This window comes from Ambystoma mexicanum, chromosome 3p, assembly GCF_040938575.1.
Source record: "Ambystoma mexicanum isolate Mex_15411 chromosome 3p, UKY_AmexF1_1, whole genome shotgun sequence".
In the NCBI taxonomy this organism is placed as follows: domain Eukaryota; kingdom Metazoa; phylum Chordata; class Amphibia; order Caudata; family Ambystomatidae; genus Ambystoma; species Ambystoma mexicanum.
Genome location: NC_090925.1, coordinates 120,375,334 through 120,396,304, shown reverse-complemented (window position 1 = coordinate 120,396,304; position 20,971 = coordinate 120,375,334). Strand labels below are relative to the sequence as shown.

The following is a 20,971-nucleotide window of genomic DNA, read 5'->3' as shown; positions in this document are numbered from 1 at the left end:
ATCTGTGCCTTCAGGATCCAAGTCTATTATCACTACATCATTTAGGGGTGACTCCATTGGTACCCTGGATTGGACTGACTTTGCTGTTAATGGCAGTGCGTCCAACATGATGCTATCAGATAACGATGCATTACCTGTTACAGATCTAGAAACAACCTCACGATTGCCCACCGTATCCGCACTAGGGATTATTTTGGCACATAACTTAGGTCGTACAGAGTGAACCTCCCGGAGCGGGTCTTGCCTCACCTTCAGTGAAGCATCTATCATATTCGCAGCAGGCAAATTGATTGATCCCTTCTCGTCACCTGCCAAGGAATCCATTGTAGTGGCAGAAGTGACGCGAGCACCTTTGTAAAATGCTTGCATGTCCGTGCTATGGGTAGACTTCGGAGAGGGAGAGGGAGCTGACACCTTACGAGCGAGTCGAACCAACGGTGATGAACAAGTGAGACTGGCGGCACATTGACGCGCGCAGGGAGTTGACAATGGTCTCCCGCTCGCTACCGCCAAATTGCCAATTGTGAGTGGCATCTCGGATTTCAGAGTGCGAGGGAACATATCACCCTAAGCGCCCAAGCTCGGAAGACCGTGAAGCACCCCAACGCCCCGACGAACATGGCGAAGAAGCAAAGAGGTACTTCACAGGTACTTCCACTTGGTGCGCGCGCTTGTGGGTGATTCAATAAATACGTTCACGTCACCAAGGGGACGTGGCTCCCAAATTAGGACTCAGCAACAATCCAAAACAACATTTTGCAACAGTTCTGTGACTCGTGACTCGTGTGCTTGGAAGTTGATAAGACTCAGTCACTCAAAGGTTCACCTGCGTGCTACGCAAAGAGGTACTTCACAGGTAATTCCGCTTGGTGTGTGCCATGATGTGTTATTAAAAAAATCAAAAGATACTCATAGGCGCACCTCTGCCAGAACAAACACGGTTCAATGACCTGTATTTTGGGAAGGCACCGACTCGAGAGTCTGCAGCCACACTTTAGCTCACTGTACCTTTCACAGAAGGGAACTATCCACTTGCATATCAGTCTTTCTCCCGCCCACATGGGGACTGCAGAACCGAAATGCTATGGCAATTCTCTTCTGAACAAGAGTACCAACAGCAACCCCAGACACGTGTTTCAGCCTTGTTGGGCCTCATCAGTAAGGTGGAGCTGTGCCTCTCTAAGTACAGTGAGCAAGGGGTCCACGTCTGGATGACCCTAGGAAACCTGGGATGACTAAACCCAAGTCCCTCAAACAATTATTTTAGGTTTTTTTATGATGTGTTATTATGTGGCTACCCTAGCATTTTGGTTCAAAGAGTCTGTCCATGTCTTACTGTGGCATGCCATTTTGTACTGGGCATCATTGATAAGGCAAGCACGATAAGTGTTATTACCTAGCTGGACTGGCATTTTGGTGCAGCTAGTCTAGCTATTTCTTTTTCATGGTATTTTCTACTGAGCATCTATGAAAAAGCAAGCATGATGTGTTAGTATGTGACTATACTAGCACTTTGGTGCATCCAGTCTGGGCATGTCTTCACACTGTGGCATGGCTTTTTTAATGGCAAAGGCAAGCATCTGCAGTATGTTCTTAGGTGGCGTACTGCCATACATTGGCATAACAAGCATGGCAATGTTTTCTTATATTATTATTACTGACATTATGGGCAAAGGAAATAGGAGTGTGTTCTTATATGGGAATAGTGGCATATAGTGATGCAACCAGCGTGGAAATGTATGGGCACAGCCAGAGTGAAAATGGTTTTTATTGTGGGAAAAGGCACCATGAAAATGTGTTGGAGAAATGCTCCTGTGCACTAATGGCAAGTTGCATCTATTTGATTTTTCCATGCGTTGGCCTTCAAAACAAAAGGGATAACTGGATTTTTACAGATTTCCACTTAAAGTGTGTTGTAAAATGCACTATTTTAACCCATTATACAAGAAAATTTCTTGGGGGGACAACCCCCCTGAACCACTCTTGATTGATTGGTTCAGGTCACTCACTCAGGCCTATTTGGGGAAATATGTACACCCCTCCAATGAATAAATGTACCAGGCGTCACTGCCCTTGGTCTAGGACCCTACTGAGGGAAAGAGCTTTGCAGGCAAAGCATCAAGAAAACTGTGACAGTAAACAAGGTATTTTGTTGTGTGCACACAACATTTTGGCCAGACCTTTCTTTTTCTGCAGCCTGAATCTGCATGTTGAATTGTTTTACTTTCCTGACGCACGGCTGACACACTGGGAATTTGGGACTAAGCGGACAGGATTGTGGGACCGCTGGTCCAGAGCCAGCTGGGAGTAAGAGTCAGGATGAGCGGCGGACAGGACATTGACTGTGGGCTGCTGACCATCATTGTAGAAAAGCAGAATTGCTGTCCTTCCGTTTATATGTGTGGTGTTGATTTGCCAAACCATGGGACTTAAAGAAAAAGTGTACCACGTTACTGTTTGATGGTTAACGTTTTTAACATTTGTGGCTCAGTACATTTTGCATTTCCACATGCATTAAGGGTAGCCTGCTATTGCTCTTCAAGAATACAGGTGGAGGCACGTAACATTTAGTAAAAAGAGTCTCAGGCGGTATAGCCTTGTGCATACCATGCTGAATGTTACAGGTGCAGTGCCCTTCTGGGTGAGTAATATATACTCTATCACTGAATTCTCACTCCCCTCCCTGGGCACACCCCTCAAGAATCTTCTATGTCTCAATGCTGTCCAGATAGAGTTCAGGTGATCCCTGAACATCATTCAAAATCAGCCTACTGCACCTGAATTGAGAGCCCACAGCCCAGATATTCAGACCATTTTGACATTACCTAACCACTCTGGCCCTCGACCTTATTCCAAGGTGGCACTTTGTCTTACTCGTGCACTACTTGCAACAACAACAGAGTAAACATATTTGTCCAACATGCACAAAGCCACCTAGTTACTTGCAGCGCCTTCCCTACAGTAATTGGTGATAACCTGTTATTAGTTGCAATTCTTAGTACAATTAGCTGGAAAAATACAGGTATAGTGATAGGTTCTCATCATGATTTTATTGTTGTATTAGCGAGCCTACCTGTGTTTCGAGCTTAGGTCTTCTTCAGGGCTCTTACACATATTCTTCGTTATGTTCAAAATTATTAGTCAAATACAAAACAAGAATTATTATTGAACACTCTAGTGAGGTTGGTATCCTTAAGTGATGAATGTACATTACAAAGTTCAAACAACAAAATAAATAATAGTTAAAGAATATGTAATAAATGGTGATAAATCAGAAATACAAATTCCAAACCAACCGAAAAACAAGAACAAACAGAGAGGAAAAGAACCAAGAATTAGTACATTCTTCTGGAATAAGTACCTTCCGTTTACATGTATACACATGATTCCAAAATTAAATGGAATAGTTAGATAAAATAATCAGTGAAAATCATGCTCCCGCTGTTCCTTACACCCAGAACACCACTGTGCCATTGTGACTCCAAGCAACTATCAGTCTGTGCCTTCATTAATCAATGCGTCTTGTGACATCCATTTCACTGTTAGAGTTAAACAGAAAACGGTTGATGTGCCTAACAACATGAAGTGGACTGCATCAATGTGCCAAGATGTACTGCTGCTATATTTAATTGTTGCCAGATGTTATAATGATCCAGTGCTGTACTCACAGGAATGTATTTTATTAATTCCTCGCTTCATGAGCGCTAAGTAACCCTTCACACGCTTTCTGAAACGGCGAATCTCATGATATTTTGGGTAAGGATAGGTAAGGATGAATGGATAGCTTAAGAAAAGATCATTGATAACAAGTCCATCATTATCAAGAAAGCTGATAAAGGAGGCAACACAGTAATTATGAATCAAAGTGATTATATTGAGGCTGCGTTGAACCATCTGAACAGCCCGGGATGTTACTTGAAACTTACTTCAGATCCAACGAAGGACACCATTAAGAAAATCCATAAAATAATCAATAAGTTGCAAGGGATAGGTTTACTAAACTGATGAAGAAACATAATTCTTAGAATCCACACCAGCTAAAATGCCAACTATTTACTTCCTCCCAAAGGTGCATAAGCAATTTGTGAAAATACCAGCGATGAGGCCTATAGTGTTAGGCATCGGCTGGGTCACTGAGCCAATTTCAAAATTCATTGACACACAATTAAGAGAATTGGTAGTTAAACTTGAATCGTAAACTAGGGATTTAATTGATATATCAGATACTTTGCGATCTACTGAGTGGAAAGAAGAATACAGTTTGGTGACTTATGCCGTTAAGGCTCTTTATACTTCAGACACGATTTAGCACTAGAGACAGTAAAATTCTGGTTTAAGGAGAAATCTGCATCTCATTACCGTTTGACAGAAATGTTAGATTTCACCCTTTCGCATAATAATTTCATCTTCAACGGACAGCACTACACTCAATTTATTGGTGTTGCCATGGGAGAAAAATATGCCCCCACTCTGGCAAATGTATTCATGGGCAAGTATGAAGTCACACATGCATTGGCGTCTAGTGCCGCAGAAAGAACAGAAAATCAAAGGGTACTGTGGAAAAGGTTAATAGATGACATTTTTGACATAGGAAAGGCAGTGACATACAACTACAGAAATTCACAACGAAACTCAATCATTATTCCTTTGAAATTGAACTAACATGCACACACAGCTGAAGGGAGGTGATGCTCCTTGACTTGGAAATCAAAATCATAAACAGCATTATCACCTGCACTTAACGCAAACCCACAGAGGTCAAGGCAATTTTGCATGCGACCAGTGAACACATGCAGAGTGTCATTAGTAACATTCTGAAAGGATAAACGCTGAGGGCCAAGCAGAATTGTAGCAGAATTTAAGATTTTGAAAGATAAGGTTGCACTCATTACCCAAAGATTTAGACAAAGGGTGTATAATGACTGTAGCCTTTCAACAACTGCTACATAAAATGCAAGAGGACAGGAGTATATTATTTACGCCAAAAATTAAGAACAACAGAATAAAAAAGGATCTTGTCAGGTTCATTACTCAGTTTTCTGCACAAAATAGAGAAGTATATAACATCCTAAAAATACATTGGAAAGTTCTGCTGCTAGATAAAGACTTACTACATTAATGAGAATTTTGATTTAGTACTAACTAAGGAAAAGAGCTGAAGACTAACAGTTAGCCCAAATTATATGGCTCTCCTATCCATTGAATCATGTGAGAATTGGCCAATTGTCTTTTCTTTTTCAAATGTGGCACATGCAACATTTGTGATTATGCGATGAACAGAGTTTTGGAATTCAGAACTTACACCAATAGATTGGTTTGTATATTAAAAAGTTTATAAACTGTAAACCATCATATGTAATCTCTTTTAATTGAATTCAATTCTTTAATATGCACATAACCAACAATGGCTTTACATATAATAACAACATACATACCTCCAATAGGACAATGAGTTAAAATATTCTAATAAGAGAAAAAAAATAAAAAAGGATATTATAAAAAACAAACTCATGTTAATAATCATCTTTAAAATACAATATACCACTGGACACATCTTTTAAAAGAGCTAAAACTACTTCATAAAATGTCATCGTATAAAAAAATCTAATTTTTATCATTACCACGCATCAAAAATTCCCAAATATCATAAATAGTATCTTTCTTTCCAGTGTTATCATAAGCTGCTAAATGCTTTGTGCGCAAATACTGTAAACTTTCACACTCGCATATAATATGTTTGGCTGATTCGATGCTTAATGTTCCACAGAGCCTGCAATATCTAGTTTCTTTAGGAAGATACAATTTCGCATATAGAATTTCCATAATATCTCTTCTTTTAAATTTAAATAACAGATAACGTCTGATGGTTTCGCTCTCAGGAAAAGCCATCTGTTAATTAGGTTTACACACTTTCACTGGATAGACTTCAAGAAACATACCACTATTGCTCTTTGTTGCTAAGTTGATCATACTTTGTTCTCTGCTTTTGTCATGAATTGCTGGTTTGGATTGCCATTTGAGTTGAATAATGGGCAATATTAGCCATTTATTTGCATCATCTTTACCCAATTTGCAATAGGTACGACACAGTCCATCTAGTAATTTTATATTTATATCTTTTTGTTTGTTCAGGATTCTAAAGATTTTCATCAATTCAACAATGTACGTATCGTTATCCAAATTAGCTAATTTCACATGAAGTGATGCCATCTTAAATTCAAGTATATCACTCACACTAATCACATTACATTCAAGTAATATATACTCTCGAGGTAGGATTTTAGCCATTCTCAATAGTATCCACAATATTTTGGCTTCAAAGTTCTCTAGTTCTTTTCTAAAGGACATACCCCATATTTCGGCACCATATAATAAACATGAGGCAAGCTTGGCAGAATATAATGTTAGTATAATTCCAACAGAAATACCGCCTTGGTTGCCTATGAAATTATTTGGAGCCATTGTGGTTATCATGCACTTCCTTTTTGTTTCTAGCCAAAGAGATTTCCAGCATAATTTATGGTTGACTATAACACCAAGGTATTTGTAGTGCTTTACTCTTTTTATCAGTTGACTGTTAATTACCCATTTATGAGTAACATCGCTATTATTTTGTCGTCTTCTTAAGAATTTCATGACCTTGGTTTTGCCTATATTAATAGTCAGATGATTCTCTATAGCAAATCTACCAAGGATATCCAATTTATGTTGTAGACCTTTAGGCGTGTAGACCAATAACAAAAGGTCATCGGCATACCCTAGCCAACCCAACCTTAGTGTCCCAATTTTAATGTGGTTCATGCAAGAGTCAACCACATTTCTCATAAAATCGGCAAGGTATAGGTTGAAGAGGGTAGCCGCCAATATACAGCCTTGTTTGACTCTACGTCTTGTAGGTATAGATTTTGCCAATTTACCTTCAGCATCTAGACGTATTCTTACTGAGGTATTGCTATATAAAAGTTGAATCATATATAAAAGCCCAGGAGGAATTCACCAAGACTTCAACTTTACCCAAAGATGGCCTCGCAGTATTGTGTCGAAGGCTTCTGTGAAATCTATGAAGGCTGCAAATACTGGTAAGCTATGACAAGTCCATGAATGTTCAATCGTGGTTTCTGAATTTGTGATGTTCTGGACAGTCGAGGAGCCAATTCTGAAACCAGACTGATATATTGGGAGGATTTGCTGAGTAGAAATCTAGGAATCTATTTTATAATCTGTGCATGTAAGAAATTTTACATAGGAAGAACCAAACGAAAGTTACGTTTCAGATTTCGTGAACATCTACATGCATTCAGAATGGAAAATTCTCAGTACCCCCTGGCACAACATTGGCTTCAGGATCATAGAGGGGCTGATGTGAAAGAGAAACACTGCTGTAGTCTCCTGACTGGAATCAGTAAATCTGAAGTAAACTGACTCCAGGTTATTCAAAATGGAGCAGTGAGGGACGTAACAGGTCTAGCTAGACGGGACCATGTCATGCCAGCCAGAAGATCCCTGCACTGGCTCCCTGTACAGGCGAGAATTTTCTATCGCCTCCTCCTTATCACCTTCAAGAGGCTTTTGGGCATCATGCCTCGCTACTTGATCAAACTCATCATGCCCAAGAGAACTTCTCGTTCTCTTAGATCCAGTGAGACTAAAATGCTCATGATTCCGAGAAGTAAACTCGAAAAGGCTGAAAGAGGAGCCATTGCCATAGCGGCCCCGGCAGCTTGAAATAGACTGCCGCTTGATCTTAGGCTGGAAACCAAACTTGAGCCCTTAAAAAAAAAGCTCAAAACCCTGCTGTTTGATTAAGAACCCTGCATCAGCTCTCGACCTCGCACAGATAGTTTCCGTATTTGTTTATTTGTTGTACTTTGTCTTGTCCGCGCCATCATGCCCATGGGTTCATTGCTGCGCATTATAAATTAAAGTAAAGTAAAGTTGGGATTAAGAAATTCACACAAAACCCCAGATGTGAAAGCAGGGAACATGAAATGAGGAGAAAAGAAACCACACTGATTTTTTAACTAAAAGCGTTAAGACATGGTCTAAATAAGGACAGCAAACTGAATGTGTCATATCTCGCTATCCCTCATTGTCTTTATGGCACAAATGGAAGAGAATGCACACCAGGAGCATTCACACCCTTCCTAAGATGGATCAAATATGTTACACAGAACTGAAGAAATGAAGAACTTAAGCAGTCTAGTTGATTCCAATAGGGCAGCCACCAAGTCCAATCAGCTCTCAGAACCTCATAAAACAACCAGCAATCCACCGCCCGGTGTGTTGCTTCTTTCAGACTCTCGAAGTCTGTAAGTATCAGAGCCCGCTTATCACTGTTCCCTTGCTTGTTTTCCTCTCTGTTTCTCTTCCTGCCTTCGATTGTTTTCCTTTCTTTGTACTTCGTATTCTCCCTGTCCTTTACCCGTGATTATTCCAGCTCATTCATCCAGCACTTTGTGCCTTTTGGAACGTTACCTGAAGTGCAACTCGTTTCTCATTATTCTACTGCGAAGCGCAACTCGTTTATCACTTTGGAAATCTTTCCTCCCGGAACATCCTCAGCACCTTTCATTATACAAACCCCAACGCTTCACTGTCAGAGTGAACGCTTCTCGCAACTCTCTGCGAGCACAGGGTGGCCCAGTGCTCCATGCTGCTCTCCCTTCTCCACAGCTCCTCTCAGACAGAGCGAACGCTTCTCGTGGATCTATCAGCATGGGACGACTCAGTGCTCCACGCTGCTTGTCCCCCCCAACTTCTCTCAGACAGAGCGTACGCTGCACGCGGCTCTGTCAGCAGGGGACAACCCAGTGCTCTACGTTGCTCGTTCGATTCCTATAATCTGACCCTTCACATCCTGGAACACTCTCTTCCCAAAACAAACAGAGATGTCTACTTAAGCTGCTGCTATGATTCATTAAGGCCTCACAGAGCACATATCTATCCTCAGGATGTCTTCCCCAGGAGGGAATCCCTGTCATCACTTTAATCACCACTTGTTTTAGTTTGTGCTTTGAGTGGGGAAGGGGAGGCCTTTCCGCAAAGCACCCTCGACTTGGACCTCAATCTCAGGTGAGTAAACATTGTGGGGTTCTCACAGTTTGCATTTCTAGTCACTTTGTTCCTTACGAAATTGACAGAATGTTTTTCTGACCGCCAGCTCCATCACAAGGGTAATTTTACTTATTTGGTTAAAAACACCAAATCTGGAATTACTGTATATAAGAAGTTGCTTCATTTTCACCAGACCTACCAATGTGTTATTTGATTCGTCACTAAAAGAGGCATGCTAATGACACTAAATGATGTTGCTGTTGATGAATAGTATCCACTCAACAAAATATAATATATTAATGTTATTGACCTCCGAGGGGTGCACTGTACCCTCGTGCGTCAGGACCATCACTCAGAGCCATTGTACACTGAAGATATCAGCAAGACAACTGGAAACAATCAGTTAGTTTGGCGAAACACTCTTTTAAGACAGTAAACTCAGATGTGTAGATTCACAGGAATATTAATTTACAAGAGTCAACAATTTGTTGATAGTTCATTTTTAAAAATGGGCCATATATGATTGTAACCTAGAATTATCATTAAACTAAACTGCGTGTAAACCTATTCGTCAAGGAGAGGTTTTTAGTGTAAGCATTCAATAGGCGCTCAGCCATTAGATAGAACCTGTTATCCATTACAAATACCCCATAATTAATTTACACAAGATGGCGCTCATGTAAATACATTTTGTATTAGATGGACGGCAACTGAGTCTATTATCCATGACCAGCATCACGGACCGGTGTAGATAATAATGATTTAAACTCACGGAATGACGCTCTTTTGAACTTTTCCAATGTGACAGACAGACGTTCCCGAAATAGGAATCCTATCTCTGTTAATTAGGTGAGCGGGCACAATAAGAACAACTGTATTTTTAGCATTTTCTTTACGAAGGATTTAAACTCAGGCTCAGTGTTGTAATTAAGAAGCTGTATAGTAGGGCTCACTCACAGACCAGCTGGGTAGTCTCTGTTGTAGATCCAGGACAGCTTTATTGTACATTCATTTATACATAAGTACAGTTACAGTTACTTGTAGTTATATACAGGACACAGATCACGCAGTAAACCCACCAGCCATCCTCAGATCACCAGCTCAGGCCCCCAGTTGACACTCATGGAACGCTCCCACACATCACTCACTCAACATTCTCCTTAGCTGTCTATCATAACATTCACCAACATTCTACCAGCATGCATCCATGGCCAGCAGGACAGAACAGGACTAGACTATATCACATCTCCCGTCATACACAAAGCCATACACCACCAAAAGCAACATATACACTCAAAGACCATCACAGAATACCACAGCATAGCATATAAACACAGCAAACCACCACTACAACAAAATACTTTCCATCCAGGGCTTCCACCCCCAGATACAGGGTCTGCCAAACTCTGGCACAAACCATGCTCAAGGGAACGGAAGCAAACTAGACACCAGCAGGTGAGGACAACATGACAGGGGAGGGAAACACGTATTGCCCAACCACTGGACCAGGGTACATCATAACTCGCGGAGTAACACCTGGGCGGACCAACCATGCCGCCAACATCCACGCACTGACATCCAGGAAGGGTGGTGCTGCCCATAACCTAGAAATGCAAACACACTCACACGCAAAGACTCCAATTACACAATCATCTACACTCAACACCCAAATCAGCAATTCCCATCCAGCATACAAACTCACAATTAACCCACATCACATTCTATCTATCTAGTGGATGGCTGACTGCCCTTTGCTGGAAAACTTTGCAGAAAGAGGATTTGTTTCACTGTCTGCAGGTGGGTCTAGAGTCACATGAATCGTTGGTCCATCAGCAGTTGACCATCCCCATGATCACGCAATTGAAACTCCACCGTGCCCAACACCCAAGACAAAGAATGTCCTTGAGCAATGCAAAGCATGTTTTGTACATGTTGTGTACTGGAAGAGGACAGTAAGAGTAAAATCTAGGGCAGTGTTCTGCAACCTTTAGCTTAATATGTTCTGGACTGCAAATCCCACCAGCCCTGCCAGCATAATCAATGGTGAGTGATCATGGGAGTTGTAGTCCAAAACAACTGGAGACCAAAGGTTGTAGACCTCTGTTGTAGGGAAATCTTGATCACATTCTTGTGCTGTAATGAGTGGCATTGTAGGTTGTAGATAAGGCCACTTGGTGACCCAATGATAGCAGTTTAGATTGAAAGCAAGTCAGTACATATCTCAAAGTGAAGGTAGTTTGCTTTCACATTAGATGTGTCTGGAATGACTGGAATTTGGAGGGCTTTGGTGCATTAGGAAATGCCCAATTTCCTGAATGAAATGCATTGTACTGCAATAGACTATGCAGAGGAAAAAAGTAAAGGGGTTAGTGAAAATAGGAGTAACATAATGTGCCTTTGAAGGAGGGTGTTCTGTATTATGAACGGGGGGCCGGAGTAGAGGAGCGGGCCCATTGGCCATGATTGTCAACACCCATGAGTCCTACCTTCACCCATCTACCCACATTTGCTTTCCCTTCCAATGTTTCCCTTCTCACTTATCTCCTCTCTTGCATCAGTCTTTGAGTTACATCAGGAGAACCTGCAGCTGAAGATGGACCCAAGAAGCAGAAGTGGATATGATTTCAACAGCTCATCAGGTAAGCGGAGCATTACGTTCAACACATGCTTGTGCCAGCAGTCACATATCATTGCAGCCTCTGCTGCTTTTCAAAATATATGGTGATTTCTGGGCGTAGTGCTGCTATGCAAACCCCACCAAGAAATGGGGAACACACATGCTCATCTACAGCCAGGGACCCTGTTACATAAATGAATACTTATACCAAGGGCCTGTTCCCGTTGTGCTGTACATAGAATTAGCAAATGGAGATTGTTATTGGACTCCTCCCAGCCAATCAGAATGCTGAGTGCGCAGTCAATAACTACTGGTATTGACTGCGTTCTGAACATTCTGTCTTTAAGAGCAGACAGGGAAACAATAATGCAATATCCAGGCAAAACTCTTTCAAAAACCCACTTGCAATCTGGGACCTTTTTCCCCCTACAACATCCTATTTAACACACCAAAGAGAAAGCTAAAACATGGGAATATGCGTTCACTTTCTTATGAACTGTTTCCTCTTGCATGACGCCTTATGCATGCTCATGTTAAACGCACTCCAGTTAAAACAAGTTTGCAATTGAAGTTCTTAACTTATGAAGACAACCCTGTTATTGAAATACTATTAAATAATACCACATTTAATGTACTAACACATTTTGTCTATTTACTTTACTAACTATTCAGGTAACGTTTTTACTGCGCACCAAAACTCCAAAATATGTATTGCTACCAGCATTATGTGTAAATAGCATTATAGACCTTTGGAGGGGTTATGATCTTTTGTTTAATTTGCCCTTCCCCAACTTATGACCCAATGCAACCCTTGCTGGTCTTTAAGGCTATATCATGGTGTTGCACTAGCAACACCATAGCAAGGTTAGAAGACACTTTGCGTAGGAATACGTTTAAAGAAACTCACTGGGGTGTGCTCACATCAGAAAACACATGCCAGATTTGGTGAACCTTTCTGAAAGCTTTCATATTGAAAAAGTTCTTAAAAATATATCTTTGCCTAGGGGAGTCCACTTACCCAAAATAAAATACTCTTTCAGAACAAATAACTCGAAATTGTCCATATTCACTTTTCAATATTTTTGATATACACCTAATTTGAAAATCATTAGCCAAATTCGAGGTTTTAAGATTGAGAAAGTTTGGAATTGTTTTTGTCGCTGTATTTACCTGTAATTTGGATGTGTGCTATAACTAAGCCTATTCACTTTCTATTGTATTGTAATTTACAAGTGTATGTTTTTGACAACTGCGGTTTAACATTTGTCCCTGGAGGATAGCTCAGCGGCAACGTGCTCGGCTTGGAAACAAGACTACAGAAAGCAACACAGGTTCGATCCCCGGGTCCGCTCTTAGAAACCTCTGGGTATTAAGCGCGTTATAAATACTCAACTAAGACATATTCCTGTAACAGCGCCTCAATGCTCCCGGGCTGTGTGAGCGCTTTAAAAATGCAAATAAATAAATAACATTTGTACTCCCTATCAGTATGTGTTAGTGTGGTTCCTAGCTTTGGGGTCATGTCTTAAGTGGACCAGCTGGAGCTGAACTGGGTACACATGCAGTCAATGTGATTTGTGGAGACCCAAGGCAGCCTGCAGAATCCGCTTTGACAAAGGAGGAAATCCCGACGAGCCTCACTTTCAGTGAAAGAGAAAGCACCATCTAGAGACAAGAGACGTGCCAGCGTCCTGCTCCTCTGACTCCGAAAGGGAAGAACCGAAGTAAAGAAGCCAAAAGCGTAGTCCAAAGCCAGGACGAGAACACAGGTCTGCACTGACCAGAGAAACCCCCCACAACCGAGCACCACCTCTGGAACAAAGGTATGCAGCATTACAGAGTAGTGGTGGAGGGTAGTGAGACCACAACAAGTAAGAGAAACTGCAACCAAAGCGCGGCTGAGAAGGACCATGCCCAAGCCGGGCTGTTATTCAGAAGAGGGGGTGAGAGAAACTGCAACCAAAGCAGGGCTGAGCAGGCACGTAACCCAAGCCTGGCTGATAATTAGAAGACCTGTGGAGGGGGTGAGAGAAACTACAACCAAAGCAAGGACCAAAGTTGGGCTCAACATGGGATAGCAGACCAGGAATAAGATTAAAGTTGTGTTTTGTGAATATCGACCGATACAAATCAGAGGTATTTGTTATGTTTAATATATCCCTGACGAGGGGATAAACTAGGAACGTTTTGAACATTAAGAGATCCTTTTGTTTGTTGGAACTACCAGGACAAGAGCTGCAACAGACTTTTGTGAACACTTTTGTGTGGGTCAGAAAAAAATCCACCACCGATTGTACCAAGTGTGGGTGTAATCCTAGTTTACATCAAAATTTAGATTGTCTTTCTTTCTTTTCATTGTGGTAGAACTGATGTTAGAATGGCATAGTTTTGACAGAGGACCCAGTAAAATTTTAGCACATCTTGACAAGCACCCGATGATGTTTTCTAGAGCAGGGAACTCATCTTGTTGGTAGGGCTTAGAGAAGGATTTTTTCGTTTAAAAAATAAAAACATCTTGTTCAAACTCTGATGTCTGACTTACCACCCTTGCTTATTACACTCATCACCATACTATACTATGCTTAGGCTTTCCGACTTTCGATAATATCTGAAAAAGCCTGGCAAATGTCCCCTGAGATGGTTTTCTTTCTCCTCGGGGGAATATAGAAAACTCTGGTTTCCGTTGAGCTCTGTGTGCTCGGTGTGCCTCCCAGAAGTTTCATTGTTCCTAGGATGGAAGCATTAGAAGGCGCGCAGAGGACAATCAGGAACTGTAAACCCTAAATAAATAATTATGTTAAACACATGCCCGCGAAATCCTGTCCCGATTTAAGCCGCTGCGCTTTCTTGGAAACATTTGTTACTCCAGACACCTTCTGGATGGTATCGCCATCGCTTGTGCTGAGCCCACTCGGACCAGCATGCTTTTCAAGGTAAGTGGTGGCATTGCTTGCAGGAGAGCGAGTTTTCTTATATTATGCGTGGAGCCCAACAGCTCTGCATAGATAGCGTAGTGGTAAAGTAATATAGGAACCTGGCGGGGAGACAATGGTGTAGCCATGTCAGAATCTTCTGGGCAAAAACTGTTTGTCAGAGAGACGGCAGGCCGGTGTGTTAGCGTTGCAGCGTACAGTCTGCCCAGGGTGCCTTGTTTGGCAGACACAAGCGTAGGGACAGAGAGGTCAAGTTAGTAACTGCAGCATTGCTGCTGTGAACAGTGCTTGAATTGGACAACTTTTATAGGGGAAGTTGAGCTGTGGGGGGGGAGGTGGTGGAGACACCTCCAGGCTTTCAGAAGAAAGATTGCTAAGAGGCATGATCGTCACTGCTAGCATGCACTCATTCATTCATCCGTTTGTTCGTGTGCTAGTGTGCTGCATGCTCACCACCATACTACTCAAATCCAAATCACCCGCATTTAGGAGTTTTATACCCAGCCTATAGAGCATTTTTTTTGCAAAAACATGTGCAGGCCCACAAAGTAACATTTCTTACACATTTGTGTTCATAGCATTAAATTGGGTTACCCTGGTATCAAGCGCCCCCCATTTGTGGCAGAACGTGCAAAAGAGGCCTGGGGCGATAGTGATGCGCCAAAGATCACACTACTTGTTCAAGTGGGGAAGCCAGGATTAGTAGAATGCTGGGTTCCTGATATCACTGCAGATCATTCAGCTACTCAACTGCATCAGCTCTGCAATAAGGAGGATTTTAAAAAAAAAACATTTTTATTTTGAAAGTTTGCTGTAAACCAGCTTTACATGGTGCGTTCTCCGATTTTGTGAAGGCTGAGAAGTAAAAGGAATATTGTGAGCCCTGCAGCGGGCTGTAGGAGGGAATTCTGTGATTCCGAAGGAACGGGCCCCTAAAAGCATCATTGTTAAAACCACACGTCGTCCCGGACACTCTTCCCCTAAATTTTCTCTGTGTATTCTTTTTTAATCTAGAAACGTTAGCAACATCTGCCGCCTCCCAACAGAGTTTCTCCTGCCAGAGCCGAAGTGGTGTATCAAGCCCCACTATGATCATGTGAGGGGGGCAGCTCACCCACCTGAAAGTTTGAAGTGTTTTGTAGTTTGGGCAGCCCCAAGTGCTGGCGATCACGATGCCCCAATAAGCGCAGTATTTATCCTGGGAGGAGATGGGACGTGGGTTGCCAGAGTGGTGTGCGGGGGACTAAGGGGCAGAGCTAGATGGCGAATTAATTATTCAGGGCACCTGCATTAACCCTCACTATAACAGTAAAATGTGAGCAAAGTGCAAGACATATGAACAGCTTTGGACTGTTTTACTCTTCAGGCTTGGGCTGCCCGCGTGAGCAAAGGAGTATGTTACATGCAGTCAGTTGTATTTTGCAGCGCGCCACCAATGACTTTGCACAGATTGTGCTGAAAGCTGCCCAGTGCCGGCACCTTTGATTGAGTTATCCACCGAGTGCAAATAAAGCAAGGCTGGTGATGACGAGCTGACGGACTGATTCTGTAAGCATACCTGAGGCTCCAGTTCATACTCGAGCCGAGCCCGAATTGCATGGGCAAACTAGAACAAAGGTATTTTGTTTTAGCTCATCATTTATTTGAGAGCTAGCAACAGATTTTAAACGTGTTTTCAGAAAGTCATGCTGCTGTACTACAGATCAGATTGCTATGGTGATCAGCCTGATTTGCAATTAGCAAGACCATCACAAGGGTGAGCTGAGGCCTGATCTAAAAGTGAGCATTGTATTTGTACTTTTGTTCATGTGTAGTCAACAAGTGTAATAACACTTTAATTGACTTGCCAAACAGTGGAGCGGCATGAGCTGTTAGTTCAGTTAGTTAAGGTCCTACTGCACTGAGCAGAAACACTGCTATAGCTCTTGCTTGGGGTGTGAAAGTTGTAAAAGACAGCCAATGCAGTCATGCGTCTCGAGTTACTCTCCCAAAGAGTCTGATTGAAGGAATTTAAATTTCCTGTGGTCATCCATGGAATGGCCATGCAGTTCTGTTTTTACTTGGAATTCTGGGATTTTATAGTTTTTCCCAATTTGAAAGATGGGGACCTACACGTCCCAGAATGCAAAGGGGGCACATGGACTGTAAGGTCTTTTGATGCACGGCACAGAAAACTTGGGAGCTCTGTAGTCTATGTGAACACTGGGCCTGTCGGTACTGTCTACTACTAAATAAAATGCCCCTTCCCGCCACCTCACTGTCCTCCGTGTAAATGTGCACACTGACACTAGAGTTGTTGTTGCTTCCCTTCATCCTTCACCGCCCTCTTCATATGGCACTGGACTCAAGTTCGCAGGACAGATTCTGCATTCAATTTAAAGTTTCCGGAGCAATGGTGGTGAGAGAGATTGCTCGGGTCTTTTCTCAATTTGTGACACCACCCATAAAAGCATTCTTCTGTCTCAACTCACATCACAAGGGTCTTAATACACTGAGACCTGGGGGAAACGGTAATTATGGGGCTGTGGTTAGGTGCATTGACTTAATGGTCTAGTTAAAGTCTTTTTTTGGTACAAGTAGTGTCAGTTGGAGCAGTTTTAAATGGATAATGTTTTCTAAACATATGACAATGAGGGATTTCCTGGTTCTGTCATTGAATTTACATATAATAAGCCACACTGCGAAATTCACTAATCTGAGGGTATTCCCTGCTCCCATATGCAAGTGTATAAAATGTGTGATTACTGAACACCTTTTGACCAGCAAGAAAACTAAAGGCTGCTATGTAAATAGAGAAACCGAGCGAAACTAGAAGGGAAACGGGTGTGGTCAGCCGTGTAGACTGTTTTATATACTGGGACTCTTTTTTTCCTTTGCAGCAAACAAATCATATTTCCAACTGGATTTGAGACGGTTGCCATCACGCAACCAGAATAGTAGTCACTGGACTGAAGAGGCCAAACAGGAGACATCCAAAGTCACTGAATGTAAGTTTAGTATAGATTAGTATAGCCAGCCTTGTTCACTTGGCCCCCCGCTTGCTGCAATATTTTTGGCACTAACTTTACTTACTGCATGGTAGAGCTTCTCTAGCCACACAAGACAGTAGCAAAATAGCTTACTGTAATGGATTCATGTGTCACCATCAGGGAACATTGTGTAGTCGGCAGGGGTCGACTGATTGTTTTTTTTTTTAAACTATGTTATTTATTTAATTTTTTGTAGACTGTATTTTATTTATTTATCTATTCATGGAAATCACAGGGAAGGCAATGAATTTTTGGCACAAACACGTGTACACAACTTATAACAGAGCCGAGGACATAGTTCCTTGACAATGGGGTGAAAGAATGTGACTTGAAGACAAGATTTTGCAGGGAAGGTACTGGGACTGAATCGAAAAGGCATGGCACTAACTTTGTCTTTCAAAGTTTAAGTAGTCTTCTTTTGTAATGGTTCCAATAGGCTTCTCTGGCATTGAGCAATGCCCCGCAAAACCCAGACCTCTGAGGATTATGCACGAGAACACTCAGTACAACAAATGTTTAACAAATGGGGATTTGCAGGCAGAATGGTGCACAAATCCCCATTTTTCAGCGCAAATAATTCCATGAATCAGCCATTAAGATTTTACAGTAGAAATACTCAATGGAAATAAATTGTTAATTTTCAAGGCTTGCAGCGTAACAATTTTATTAGTAAATGTAAAGACTTCAAGCCGAATCACTGAGCATGTTTCTTCAAAGACCCACCTAAGGTTGAAAGATCCACCAAAATGTGAAAGAGGTATGTGCCAAATGTCCCTTACGGAGACATTGACGTGTTTTAAAAGGAAACGCCACGAGGATATGGCACATGAATTTGCATGCACCCTTAGTGCAGGCTGGAACCAGCGTGCACCAGGCAGATGTTTCAATTGGTAAATCTTTTTGCCGATGGGCCCCAACAGCCACAACATTGCCCAGATCCACTCAAATGTATGAGAAATACCTACCTGAGGTTTTTATCACAGACATTGGACACATCACAGAGTTAGTCCAAGTCGATGTAAAAATTTCAATCACCGTCGATGAAACACCAGAGATGCATGGTGATCCAGCAGTGGCAGTTCACATTTTGTGACCCAAAAAGGTGTTTGGTGCACCATAGTATAATGGCAGGTTTAGAGGTGGTTGAAACTTGCAATGCAGTTTCAGTTGCAGCATTACTCCAGAAAGTCTTCAGCAAGTTTGGGAAGGATTGGAGTGATGCAGTGTGCATTTGCAGTGATTCTGCAAGAAATATGAAAAAGTTATGTGATGATCTATCTAAGGGAAATGCCGATTTCAAGGCCTTCCCCATGCAAGACCCTTGCCACTTACTTAATAGAGTTTTGAAAGCAGATTTAAAGTCCTCAGATTTTATTAGGGATGCAGTTGACTTTGTGGTCCATTGTGGCGCACTATTTAGATATGCACATGAACTGAAACGCAAATACCTTACATTTTGCACTTTGTATGGCATGAAAGAAAAGGTTATTCCAACTGTCTCCTTTAGCCGGTGTGGCGGTCAAACTCTTATTTGAAAAAAAACTGGATGACAATTTCAGTGACTTTGGCCCTGAAACATGTGCAGTACTGGAGTATCTGACGCTTGTCAAACAAAGGACCGTTGAAAAGTTTTGTATATTCTACTCTACAATGCATGAAAAATGGCAAGCAATGCTGTGTAGAAACATCCCTTCAGCCAGCATGTCATTCGAAGCTAGTAAAGCCTCTTTGTGGTATGCCGTGCAAGTAGTTGATCCCTCCCGCAAAAAAATATTTTGTCCAGACTTTGAAAAGTATGAGTTTATTTTTCACCTTTTAATCACTCTGAGACTGTGTGCACTCACTTCAATGCCTCGGGTCTCGGTAGGATAGCTCAGCGGCAATGTGCTCGCCTTGTAAACAAAACAATACGCAGCCACACAGGTTTGATCCCCGGGTCCGCGCTTAGAAACCTCTGGGTATTAAGCGCGTTATAAATAACCCATCATATCATATCATACTTGGCAGAGTCTATGCCTGAGAATCTGCATCTCCAGATACATGAGATTGGGTGGGAAAAATGCCAACAGTGGCCAGATTTATCAGTATGTGTGTTGCATATTATGGCCTTGTCCGTGTCCAGTGCCCATGTGGAAAGGTCCTTTTCATAGATCAAAGTCTTCATGGCACGAAAAGAAAGGGCAAAGATGGACAGAGTCCCTGAAAATGTACTGCATGATTTACTACAATAAATTTGACTTGCAGAAATGTTAAATAAGTGTTCATTACATCTTGCTCTGAGAGATATTTCCCTACTTATGCACGCAATGAAACAATAAAAGAATGTGTGTGTGTTTACGCTGGAAACAACAGTTATCTTCGATTCTTTGCACGGGGCAAATGGCAAAACAGATTCTGATTTTTTTTTTAAAACACTGGAAAAACACCACCGGAAGTAACATTTACTAACATTTAGTAAACACAGAAAACGGGGATCCCTAGTTATGCTGTTCCAGCTGAGCTTGCTTCTTGTTGTTTTATGCAATGATAAACGTTCAACTTGTTAGTCTTGAGGCACATTTTTGTTCAGCCTGAACGAGACTTAATACCCCACAGTGGAAAGAAAGACTGCACATAGTAGTGGGTGGTCTTGCAAGTTAATGATAATTGTAAAGAACCGTGCTGTGTTACCCTAGAAATCCTCTTACCAATGCATTGCACCATCCTATTTCACTTCTGATTTCCCTGCTTCCCCCCTCCTATCCACAACCTCTACTTAACCCTCTTCCCACCATTGGCTGTCTTGGGGTGACCTGCTAAGGCTAATTTCAGGCACAACCAAGGTGGGATGGAAATGTTATTCGACTTCCCGGTTGTGTTTGAATGTAACCAAACTTTTATTTTGGTACATTTGGTGAACCTTGATGGTTCAGCTCAAATGATACTAAGGGAAATGTTTTCCCACTTTTTCATGTAAAATGTCATCTCATCTTAACTAAGGTGTCACTGTTGTAATGTGTGAAGAGTGTGCGAATTTCAGGCTCAAAAATAATATTTCTCTCTATGGCCTCTTCCAGGGGGACCTGAGTCTTCGCTGTGTGCCCCAGATTGGCTGATCCATAAAAGATGGTGCTATTACTTAGCACAAGAGTTGAAGTCCTGGATTAATAGTCATGAGGACTGTTCCACCAGGGACTCCCATCTGTCAATGATACGGGACCAGGCAGATCTGGTAAGTCAGCACTTAAACAGGACCTGGCTCTGCTGGTAAGGAATCAGTAATACAGGGCGAGGTTCGAGTGGTAAGGAATCGGTGATACTGGAACTAGCAAAGTGAGTGGGGTTTCATGGAGACAGGA

The 20,971-nt window shown here is 41.9% G+C and overlaps 1 long non-coding RNA gene across 1 annotated transcript in view; it reads left to right on the top strand.

Moving 5' to 3' along the window:
- Positions 1 to 11,693, top strand: part of LOC138580149 (uncharacterized) — a 127,571-nt gene extending 115,878 nt beyond the window's left edge. Inside the window, exon 3 of the long non-coding RNA XR_011304183.1 lies at positions 11,613 to 11,693. This is a non-coding gene — a long non-coding RNA (uncharacterized lncRNA). The remainder of the gene's footprint in view (positions 1 to 11,612) is intronic.
- Positions 11,694 to 20,971: the final 9,278 nt, after the last annotated feature.